Source organism: Homarus americanus, unplaced genomic scaffold (genome assembly GCF_018991925.1).
Source record: "Homarus americanus isolate GMGI-L3 unplaced genomic scaffold, GMGI_Hamer_2.0 scaffold29478, whole genome shotgun sequence".
In the NCBI taxonomy this organism is placed as follows: Eukaryota; Metazoa; Arthropoda; class Malacostraca; order Decapoda; family Nephropidae; genus Homarus; species Homarus americanus.
The window spans coordinates 1,382,490-1,394,019 of NW_024747997.1; positions in this window are offsets into that span (position 1 = coordinate 1,382,490).

Sequence of the window (11,530 nt, forward strand, 5' to 3'; positions counted from 1 at the left end):
CTACCTGCCTTGCCTCAGGCCTACACACACACACCCACACACACGCGGATATTTTACAGGACACTTAGAGACTAAATCAAATTCATTAAAACAGACAGACAGACAGACCAGAGATGAGGTGAAATAGGGAGGGAGTGGAAGAGTGGAGGGGTGGAGGGGTTGTGTGGAGGGGTGGAGGGGTTGTGTGGAGGGTGTGGAGGGATTGTGTGGAGGGGTTGTGGAGGGTGTGGAGGGTGTGGAGGGGTTGTGTGGAGGGTGTGTGTGGAGGGTGTTTGTGTGGAGGGGTTGTGTGGAGGGTGTGGAGGGGTTGTGTGGAGGGTGTGGAGGGGTTGTGTGGAGGGTGTGGAGGGGTTTTGTGGAGGGTGTGGAGGCTGTAGATGGTGAAGTTTGGTTGAAGAGGAAGAAATAGAGGGGAAGATAAATGGAAGAAAGGCAAGGTAAGAAAGAAGGGGAGGAGGGAGGGAGGGAGGGAAGAGGGTAGCTATATGAGAAGGAAGTGAGGTGGGAGGGAAAGATATAGGAATATGGGTGGGTAGGGAGGGAGGGTGAGGGAGGGACGGAGGGAGGGAATGTACAATATGTAGGAAGGAAGGGAGGGAGCGAGATAGGGAAGGAATAAATAAAGGAAGGAAGGAGAGAGGAATGTGGGTAAACTAGTAATAGGTACATGGGTAAATAAGTAAAACGTTCAGAGGTAAATACGCGTAAATCACCAAGGCTAAGGTAAGGTAGATCAGGTAAACTTGTGGATAGATTAACAAACGAGTAGGCAGGTAAGTGGTAGGTAAATGATTAGGTTAATTGTTAGGGTGGTAGTAGGTAAACAGACAGGTAGGTATATGCTGATAACCACAAGGAAAAAGAAAACACGAAGTTCCCAAGCGCTTTCGTGTAATTCACATCTTCAGGGGTGAGTACAGACAGGTAGGTATGGGGGATAAGCAAATAGTTACCTGGGCAAGAACGAGTCGGGGTCTGGGTACCTCTCAATAAATAGTTTTTTCTTTAACTTTTTGTTGTTTTATTTATATTTGTATTTGTTAATTAATTTACATATTTATTTATGTATAGATATAGTGATTTAATTTATATGATTGTCTATATATAATTTAATATATAAACAGATTATATGAATTCATCAACACACAATTAAAACTTCTCACAGGCATCAGGATCCACTGACACTAGACTATACACACACGCGTTCATACACACGTTCCAAACTATACTAAAATATACCTTATAGTCTCTATTACTGAAGTATACTCTCAGGGGTTAATGTTTAGTTAAATGTTTATGTGTAGGCGTTATATTCTGGTAAAGGGGCAGTCTGGGTAATGTATAGATGGGTGTTATAGTGAGATAACTTTGTTCATTGAAGGAAGTACACACACACACACACACACAAGCACCAAAACACAGACAAACCAACATCAACAAACCTTGAATTATACAGGCAGGCAGGCGGGGGTTAAACACAAGCCAATATCTTAAATAACATCGATAATAACAACATCAAGAATAAAGACAACAACAATAACTAAAATATAAATAACAAAAGTTGCCAAGAGTCGCCAGTCACTTCAACAAATTAGTGTATTAATAACTCAAATAATTTTACCTTTAACCTGAATGTAACCTAAATATTCCTCACGTCATAATATTTATCACGTCATAATATTCCTCACGTCCTAATATTTCTCACGTCATAATATTCCTCACGTCTTAATATTCCTCACGTCATAATATTCCTCACGTCATAATACTCCTCATCTTATAGGTATAAACTGTCAAACATTACCTTAATCTTGTGTTAAATTAAGATTAACTCGAAACTATTAACAGAGACCAAGAGTTAACAGAAGATAATAACAATAATAATAAGCGCGAAAAATCATCCATTACCCCAAGTCAAGACGGGAAAACGTGTCGTACTGCAAGACGGGAAAACGTGTCGTACTGCAAGACGGGAAAACGTGTCGTACTGCAAGACGGGAAAACGTGTCGTACTGCAAGACGGGAAAACGTGTCGTACTGCAAGACGGGAAAACGTGTCGTACTGCAAGACGGGAAAACTTGTCGTACTGCCTAAACGAAACTAAATTACGACTAATCTGATCTAAAAATTAAAGTATATATTTTACAGTAGACTTATGACGTATATAATAACACAAAGGTAATTAAATAACAACTAAAATAATAAAGACACAAATTCCTTCAACAACAACTAATACTCGACAAGGATAGCGGCACCACGTTCGCCCAGCAGCCTATTAACGTATTAAACTCTACTCAGGTCGTCTATAACAAAAACAACAAAACAAAATCTATAGAGAACGGGAGGGTTCAAGCCGCGCCGGTTAACCTTTGCCATACATAAATTTCTCTTCGGCTCAGTACAAATGGCCCGTAAAATCGAACGGTTATGAAGTCGTAATAAAAGGCGGGAGATCTGATGGAGTAGGATCCCCCTGGCGAGGAATCGGGTCTGCTTTATTGGACTTGGGTGGCATTGGAACACGCAAATCCGATTCTCTTTTGTTTCTTGGGTGTTCGTGGTTTTTTGCGGTCTGTTGTTTATTATATGGGGTAGGATCCCCCTTGGCGACGAATCGGGTCTACTTTATTAGACATGGATGGTACTTGAACACCCACATTCGATTCTCTTTTGTTTCTTGGAGGTTTGTAGGGGTCTCTTGTGGTCTGGTACGATCCCTCTGTTAAGGAATCGGATTTGGTTTATCGAGCTTGAGTGGCATTGGAACATTAAAATCCGATTTCCTTTTGTTTCTCTGAGGATTAGGGGGTTTGTTGCGGGGTTATGGTTTTTGTCTATGGTTGCCAGGTGAATGACAGTAGAGGGAGAGTTGTGGTGGAATGTTTGACTTTAAGTGAAGGGATGAAGATGAAATAGATGCGGGGGGGAGGATGTGGAAGAGGAGGAGGAGGAGGATGTGGAAGACGAGGAGGAGGAGAATAAAAGAAGGGGTTCACTAGATCATAAGACGCATCACACACACACGTAAATAATCACAAGTTAACTGTGGTCTGTATCATACCACAAGACGGTGTGTGTGTGTGGTCCTCATCATCATAGGCCGCCATCACACTCCTCGTAGGTGCTATAAGACCCCGTGTTACCAACTGTACATCACAGCAACAGAACACTGACTTATAAAAATGCCATCACACGGAACTAAACCCTGAGACAGATGCGAACTTTGGGTCCTCGCGCCTCACCAGATGTCTAAAATGTCGATAATTGGTCTAAATCGGAGGCTGGTAGTCCATAGGCCACCATCGACGCTTCCAGTAACTTCCCGATAATGTCTTTAATCGTTCCAATCCAGCTGCCCAATCACCGCCGCCGCTTCTGCCTTCAGTCACCAGATGGCGTCGTGAGTGACACCTGACCTTTCTCTCCAGCAATCTAGGTGTATAATTGAGGGGTGGTGATGATGGTGGGTGATGATAGTGGGTGGTGATGGTGGGTGGTGATGGTGGGTGGTGATGGTGATGATGGGTGGTGATGATGGTGGGTGGTGATGATAATGGTGGGTGGTGATGATGGGTGGTGATGGTGGGTGATAATGAAGATAGTGGTGGTGTAAGTAGTGGGTAGTAGTAGTGATGATAATAAAGATAGCAGTAGTGACGGTGCTAGAGTCTTCTTTTTTTTTCTGTATTTAATAGAATTGTGGACAAGATCATTAGCATTATACAGTGAACCAAGACACCCAGGTATCTCTCCCAGGTGTAGTCCTCTCTTGGGGTAACCCACTCCTTCAATACACACTAGACACTTGATTACGATGAGGTAAGTCAGATTAACCCCCAGGTAACAAGACCCCAGGTAACAAGACCCCAGGTAACAAGACCCCAGAGCAAACAAGACCCCAGTAAGACCCCAGGTAACAAGACCCCAGGTAGACCCCAGGGCCCCAGGTAACAAGACCCCAGGTAACAAGACCCCAGGTACTAACAAGACCCCAGGTAACAACTGGACCCCAGGTAACAAGACCCCAGGTAACAAAGATTTGAACAAGACCCCAGACCCCCAGGTAACAAGACCCCAGGTAACAACTGGGACCCCCCCAGGTAACAAGACCCCAGGTAACAAGACCCCAGGTAACAACTGAGGACCCCAGGTAACAACTGAGGACCCCAGGTAACAAGTGAGGACCCTAGGTAACAAATTAGGACCCCAGGTAACAAGACAACACCACTAAGACAATATTTACTAACATGTACACCAACTTCCCACACGACAGTACCAACTCGTGTGCACCAGTCTAATGATCCGTTGAGCAGCCCAAACGACAACAATTATCTTCTAACTTCACTAACAACTACTGTATTGTACTTCATAAACACTCAGCACCCACCCTAACGACACTCAGATACCTGCAGCAGACACTCAGATACCTGCAGCAGACACTCAGATACACACACACACACACAGAAAGAGAGACTGAGAGAGAGAGAGAGAGATAATGAAGCCATAGAAGGTAATAATGACCCATATAAGAGATAAGGACACTGGGTCACGACTCTACAGATGAGAAACTTTGTTACTGTACACAAAAAGACGCTGATTAATCCACCACCTGGCAACCTGACCTCACCTCCCCCTGGCCTTCCTACCCTCGGCAAAAATATGGAAGAATATAAACCAAAGATTGTCAGTTATATAAAGTGTATATATATAAACAAAAGATAACACTAATATGTATGTATATAACTCTTGTTGTGTTAGTTAGGTGGCCAGATAGGTAATTATTTCCTGATTGTTGGCCATCAACAGGTAGTGTGTTACCTGGCTCACCCTTCCACTACCTGGGGGGGCGCTATAAGAGTCACAAGTGTAGGAAGTATAAGTAAAAGTATTCATATAAGTAACATATAATTGACTACAACATTAATAACATTCACTCAGGAAATATTGACTCGTAAATAAATAAACAAAAACACTTTAAGAAAACAATATATAACTCACTCAAGACACTAATGGCTGTTATATGACCCCAGATAACTCGTGACCTTTGACCCTTAAATATCTCCTGCAGGTCATCTGTAAGTGTCTTTGTTAAATAATGTCTCAATAGGTCAAAATATAAGGAAGTGGGAGACGAACCTATTTTAATTTTGACAACAATATCTGACCTTGAAAAAAATATTTATTCTTCTATAAGGAATTTGGTGCAATGATTTTTGGGGGTTGAGTTTTATATGTTTTTATTAGACTGTTTTAAGCTTTAGGGTTTAAAATATGTCTTGGTAATATTTGACTTATGATCTCGTAAAAACTGAATGGTTCCGTATCCCCAAAAATATTAGAAATATTAACATGAATACTGAACAGGTCTGGTGAGCAGTGTGTGTGTGTGTGTGTGACAGTGTTTGGTTGGTGGAGCAGTGTGTGTGTGTGACAGTGTTTGGTTGGTGGAGCAGTGTGTGTGTGTGTGTGTGTGACAGTGTTCGGTTGGTGGAGCAGTGTGTGTGTGTGTGTGTGTGACAGTGTTTGGTTGACAGAAAATACCATTATAAAACAAGTAAAACCACAACACAAATAATAATAAACTCACAGATTTTCATATTTGGCGGAAGATTGATATTTTTATTTCGTTTTATTGTTTCTTCTGCGATAACGTCTGAGATGGTGAGACGCGGGCTTCGGGTGGGGGAGGAGGAGGGGTGGGGTGCAGGAGTGGGGGGTGGAGGGGGTGCAGGAGTGGGGGTGGAGGAGGGGTGCAGGAGTAGGGGGTGGGGGAGGTAGTATCTGCCAAACACGTGCTTGGTGGGTGATAGTGATCTGATGATTACACATTGGTGGTGACTGAGGTGGTGAGAGGTGCTGGCAGACGCATTCACTCACACTCCCACAACACGCTATCCAGATGTAAGCTTTTTTTAACACCAATTCGGCTTTTATTTTCTTTTTTTGAGATAAAGAGAGAGAAGAACAGACCAAAACAGACAGACACGCAGACAAAGACAATCTCACACGATACAAGCCATTTTTAGATGCAACTTTGAGGCGATTTGGGTGTAAATTTATTTTTATTTTTTTAACCAGACAATAAAAAGTTTGATAATAGATAGACATAGTGACAAACAGATAAATGTAGATAAAGAAAAAACGATGAATAACAAAGAAATAATGAGAATGATAGAGAAAGAAAGAATGAAGAATGGTGATATGAGTAAAGAGGATTTAAGAAAATACAAAGAGAGAGAGAGAGAGAGAGAGAGAGAGAGAGAGAGAGAGAGAGAGAGAGAGAGAACAACTGGTACAAAACATAACCAGTGTTTTATCTCCGGTTGGTGGAGAGTAAATATTGACTCTTGGGACGAAGCTGATGCATCATTGATCAGAATTTATCACTGATCAAGGCTTTATCAGGGATCAGGGTTTACCACGACTCACGGTTTGTCAGTGATGAGGGAGTATCAGGGATCAGGATCCGGCAGTAATGATGCGGGAGGTCAGGTGTGGAGATACAGGACTGAGGGAAGGGTGGTGGAGCCCCCTTACACACACACACACACACACACACACATGACCTACACATTCGAACTTGCACTCAGACTAAGATTTGAACTTTTAATAGGAGTCTAAGACCAAAACTTAAGACTTGAACTTGATCTTGAACTTGGTATTATATCATTAAACTTGACCTCGTTCTGAGAATTGTGGGATTGTTATTGGGTCTAACGTAACCAAGCACTATATACTTTCATCCCTACACGAGTAATTTCTTCATTATTTCTGGTACCTGGATGGATATGATTTAGTAAATGCCTACTTGAGTAGTAGAAGTATTTAATAATAATAATGTTTTACTTACCTTCAGCCTTTTAGATTACATTCCTCTGCCTGGGTGACACATTCTACCTGTGCTCTCTCTGTTGTAGATGTAGCCAGGTGTCCTTGCCCCTATGCACCTTGATCTCACCTAAAATAATAACTTATTTGTTATAAACCTACATTTACTGTAATCAGGTCCAAACTACAATACAGTCCCCCACATTGTTCCTCTAAGCTAATTCCATCACATTATGGGACTGAATATTTGTATTATTAACTGTACATTTTGGTTAAACTTGAGATTTATTAAATTTATTGTTTGAAGTTCAGCCAATATATTGAAGGCTTTTTGTAGGTACAGTATTGGTATTAAAAAGACTTATAATTCATGATATTGAAAACGTTATAACCACCAAATGATTGTTGTGATTGTCGATATGCCTGCACTGATCCCGCCGCTATATTAAACAGAATGTACTTTGATAACTGGTAGCAATATATATAATCGGTAATAATACTAGCTGGGACTCAGGGCATAGTGACGTCCTTTTATGTAGTCCCTAACCAAAGACTAAATAAGTAAGACAGGAAAGCAAGGCAAAAATCACGTAAGCCACAGCTCATATAGTTGGCCGCGGGATCAACAGATGGCGATAGTGTGCAAGACGCGGGCATCACCCATTGCTTTATGCACACGTACAGAAACAGATCACCCTGAGCTTGTGTTGAACGTTTTTATATATCATTGATCATATAGAATTTACTGTGTGATATTGTATGTGTGTGTGCATGTGTACAATGAAAGACAAAAGTCGTGTCGTGAAATTTGGTGAAAACCTATACCAAAGGGTTAAGCTTCTGGTGGCTGCCTTGTGGTAGGGGCTCCAATAATGGTTCACCAGTTGTATTATTCTTCTGACAAAACCACGACACGACTTTTGCCTTTGATTGTACACATTAAGAACGTAAAAGCAGATACGTCTTGACGTCTTTGCCTTGACGTTCTTAATGTATACACACACACACACACACATACAATATCACACAGTAAACTCTATATGATGAATGATGTATGAAAACGTTAAACACAAGCTAACTCCGCTGGTTACCATGGAGACACAGACACGCTGCCCTCACCGACCCGGGCTCTTAGTTAGCCGCGTTGCCAGCAGATGGCGGTGAAGGTGATTCATAACTTGCAGCAATTGTATAATTGTGCAAGAGAAAAAATGTTATTTTATTTTCTGAACTCATTTAAGAACTTGAGGCAATGGTGTCGGTGAAAATCATACAGTAGTGTTTTCACTCTCTCTTTATGTGTATAAATACATGCATACATAAGATGAAGATTGAGGTATAAAATAAATGGAAACCGTAAAAAACATCACTCATGACGTCACATCAACATCTATGACGTCACGAATAGCTTTTGGACAAAGCCACTAGATGGCGCTATTATTGAGGTATCTGACAACTGTACCGTACACACATTTGATATATTTTACAGGAGCTTTCCTATCATGAATATATAGTCTTTGGAGCAAGCGACCTGCTCGGTCCAAGCGTGAACAAAGGGTAAAATACAACACTCACCCACAACGGCAGATTATTTCAAGAAATATTTACGGCAAATAATTAATTTCTTCTCGTACAGTAGGGGCATCACTTTAATCTCATATGTCAGTTTTTCACTGTTTTACCCTGCAATTCACCTCATTCTTCAAATACCCTGCCCACTACAGGTGATTTCTGATTGTAGATACAAAAAACTAAAAGGGAGATTGTTACTAAAATAAAAAGTTGCCGTAATGCTTTTAATATTATTCAAACAACATCTGTTACGCTGTGGAAAAAATAACGAAATGGCACAACTGGTGTCAGCCGTCCGCTTCAGTATTACCGTCTATTACAGTATTATCATTCTCTCACTTTATGTAACTTGACAGAACCTATGACCCTTCAGGCTTTAACGCCCTTAATGTACGAGTCATAAAGGCAAGTATGAACTCTTCACACTTCCCTGTTGGCCGCTGTAAACGCTTCACCTTGCACAGGATGTAAGGGGGTGCCCAATAAACTAGCCCCCTCGGCGGCAAATTTGAATCTGATTTATCCTCTGATCATAAATTACTTGTTTTTAAGCATTGCACGAAAGAAAATGGGAACATCTAGGTAAAAACACTGTGAACACTGATCATCCGGCAGTAATTTCACGGCTCTTACGTCTTTTGTGGGCGAAATATTTACCGTAAATTTTGGCGCCAAGGCATCTCCCGTCTGGTGTACCCTCCAGTCTCTCTCAGGCCGTTTATCATGATTTACAGTACATTGGATTGAATTAATTCATTTTTAATAGAGATGCACAGGTCAGGAAGTTAAGTTAGTTAGGTTTGGTTGGGTAGGGTAGATGATGTAAGGTTGAGCAGGTTTGGTTAGGTCAAGTTCTAATAGGTTCTGTGCACTTACGTTTCCATTTTGGTGTTCAGCATCATGGACAATATATTGTAGTGGACTCCATCACCCGCGCGCCTACCACCCAAGCAGCCTACAGCTTTATTTCCACGTTTAGAAGCTCCAAAAGTTGTTGGTAGCGAAAGTCAGAGCGGGGAAGATGACGGAGGAAGGAGCAGGAGGTTAGGAAGGGAGAGATAGTGCCGTGGGTTTACACGACTACGTTTATTGGGTGTGTGTGTGATCCTCGGGTCACTACTCCTCCGGGTTGTGTTAGAAGCTCCAACAACTTTTCCCTGAATACGAATTCGCAACCTATCGATTTACAACAGGTACTTACTTTACTGCTAGGTGAACAGGGACCAAGGGGGCGAGGAAGAGTGTCCAAACATCTTCCGCCTGCCCGGGAATCGAACCCGTGTATGTACTCTGATCGATTGTGTTATCCACGAAAAAAAAAAATATGGTCAAATTAGTGTACAATATTTTTTCTTAGAATGTATTTTATTCAAAGTAAAGGTTATTCAAATTAAGTGGGTTTTTTCACTGACTGAAATGTTCGTTTTTCTTATGTGTTCTGCCTCCCATTCTTCCCAGCAATAAATGACATGTCAATGTTTGTAGATTAAAAATTACGATTGAAGGCTTATGTGTAACCGTAAGATTTTTATATATATATATATATATATATATATATATATATATATATATATATATATATATATATATATATATATATATATATATATATATATTGAAAGCTTCAGCTGTATATAATTTTGGAGAAACCTCTGTACTATAACAACATTAAGCATTTGAAGTCAGTAAAACAGTTCTCAGGGTAAATTTGCACTTTCAATCAATATGGCTCTCGAGTTGAGCGATGTGTTTTACCAATAGTTTAAACAATTTCATGCCACCTTTCTTCTATGAGGTTTCCTCGCAAATGGCTTACATATACCGGGGTATCCAGGGAGTGGAGCCTTCGGTTACATAATTTTAGGTCATTTGCGAGAGAAATGTCATAGAAGAAAAGTGTCATAAAATTGTTTAAACCATTGGAAAAACACATCACTCAACTCGACAGCCATATTGATTGAAAGTGCAAAATTGCCCTGAGAATTATTTTGTCTTGTGAAATCAACGAGTATCAGCTTGCAACTACATATATTTCCTTGATCTAGAGAATTCAGAACTTTTCTTTTCAGGTCACTTTTCTTGTCCACCTTATACCTAATGGCCACCCACTAGAGGTGGCCATGCTGAAGGATGAGACCAGTGGCTTGTCAAGACTATTTTGAAGCCCAATACTGTTCTTGATGCCACAGCTTGGGCTGGTACACTATTCCAAAGGTGTATCACCATCTATGTTAAAAGTATTTCCTTAAGTTCGTTCTGCATGATAACTTGGTGAATTTGTAGTCATGTCCCTTTGTGTTATTCGTGCGTGACATTACTAAGAAATGGCCCTGGTTCACGTTTTCCATCCCTTTCGAGATTTTGAATGTTTTAATGAGATCTAACCTATTGTGCCTCGTCTGAAGGGTTGTTAGTCCTAAGGCTCTCAGTCAATGTGGATATTCTACATGACATAGTTCCAGAAGTATCTCAAGTCATTCCATGTTGCACTTTTTCTTGGGATGTTAGGTCTTTCTAGAGGTAGGGTTTCCATGCCTGTATACAGTTATCCACACTGAAACGTATGAGATTTGTCCAGTTAAAGGAGCATTTTCCTGTCTTTGAACATGCACTTTATGATTCCCAAATCTTTGGTGAATGATCTATATGCCACCAGGTTCTAGGCTGAGTCCACATCCAGTACCTTGTGTGTTGGTGGTAGAGCTGTAACACAAGTACAATAACACGAGGGTTTGAGCCTTGGCAGCTGTAGCCTATGGCACCTCTTGTCAATCTCTATTCAAATCAATTAGTTGCCCATTGTACAACTGGCGATGTTGGCTGAGTAGGTATGCTTTTTACTTCCAGTTAATGATGTTATTTTTACAGCCGAGTTAACTGCCAATAAGACAGCATTGAACCCAATCTTTTGGTGCTCCCAAAATACACCCCATCAAAACTAATGAACACTTTCACACTCAAAAGGCTGTCTGATGACAAATCAAAATGTGTATAATACACTGCACCCATTACTTAATATCCATAATTGTTTGTGTAACTGAGAGCAAAAAGATAAACCACAAACAATGAAATATTGCACACCACAACACCACACCTCAACACCACACCACAACACCACACCACACCACAACA